At 70.2% G+C, this 1,184-nt stretch overlaps 1 long non-coding RNA gene across 1 annotated transcript in view; it reads left to right on the forward strand.

The window, feature by feature from the left end:
* Positions 1–1,122, forward strand: part of LOC113942305 — a 1,507-nt gene extending 385 nt beyond the window's left edge. The window contains exons 2-3 of the long non-coding RNA XR_003525890.1: positions 920–968; positions 1,049–1,122. This is a non-coding gene — a long non-coding RNA (uncharacterized LOC113942305). The remainder of the gene's footprint in view (positions 1–919; positions 969–1,048) is intronic.
* The last annotated feature ends 62 nt before the right edge of the window (positions 1,123–1,184 follow it).

Here is a 1,184-nt window from a genome sequence, read left to right on the forward strand (position 1 = left end):
GGGGGGGGGGGCCGCCCTCCCCGGCGGCCGCAGAACCGGCCCGACGGTCGCGGTCGGAGCCGGCGCCGGGACAAAACCGGCTCCGGCGGTTCTGGGGCGTCACCGCGGCGCCGGCACCGCCGGGATCGGGGTTCGGGGGTCCCTCAGGGTCGATCCGACCCCCCCTTCCTGCAGCAGTGACCCCCCCCACACACACACACCCCTCCGGGCCGCTGTTTGGGGGGGTCTGGGGTGAGGGTTTGGCGATCAGGGCTCGGCCGGGGCTGGAAAGGGGCGCCCCGAGAGGAGCGAACTCCGGCGCTCCCCAAAAAATGTCCCACAGCGAGCGTGTCCCCAGCACGGGGCTGCTGTGACACGCACCTCCCCCAAAACCCAGATGTATCCCTGCCCTGGGGCTGCTCCGAGCCCCCCCAAAGACCCCCCCAAAGCCCCGGCCCCCCCAGCCCCGGGCGGCTCCCACGGTGGCGCCGGCGCTGGCTCAGTTCCCACCCTAAAAATAAAGCGGGAGCAGCGGGACGGGGCCGGAGCGCCGGGGGGGCTGTGGCGGGCTGGGGGGGCCCGGGCTGCTCCGGGGCTCTGCGGGACCCCCGGGTGTGTCCCCCCCCCCCGCACCCCAGCCCCTCTGTGCCCCCGCGGCTCTTTGGTGCTTCCCTGGGATTTCGGGTCTCTGCGGCGTTTCCACGGGATTTCGGGTCTCCCTTGCCGCGGCTCGGGGGCATTTTTGGACGGAACCACGTGGAAACAGGTTTTCCAAGGGAGGGGTTGTTTCCACGCCCGGGAAGCGGCTCCGCGGCAGGGAATCGGCGTCTGGAGATTGTTTTGCTCCCGGTTCTCCTTATCCTGCGTGCCCCGGGGTGAGATGAGGAGGAGGAGGAGCCCCTTCCATCCCATCCCATCCCATCCCTCTCCCTGCCCGCAGGAACGCCGCAGAAATACGACCCCACTTTCAAAGGTCCCATCTATGACAGGTAAGTGGAACCCCCCCGGGGTCCCCAAATCCAGGGTCCCCAAACCCGGGGTCCCCAAACCTTCCTCTCCCCACTGGCAGGGGCTGCACCGACATCGTCTGCTGTGTCCTGCTGGTCGTGGCCATCGTGGGCTACGTGGTGGTCGGGGTCGTGGGTACGTGCCGGGGGTCAAGGGGGGTTTGGACCCTGTGCTGGGGTCTGGGGGCTCAGGGGGGG

This window comes from Corapipo altera, unplaced genomic scaffold (genome assembly GCF_003945725.1).
Source record: "Corapipo altera isolate COAL_440 unplaced genomic scaffold, ASM394572v1 59472, whole genome shotgun sequence".
NCBI classification, from domain to species: domain Eukaryota; kingdom Metazoa; phylum Chordata; class Aves; order Passeriformes; family Pipridae; genus Corapipo; species Corapipo altera.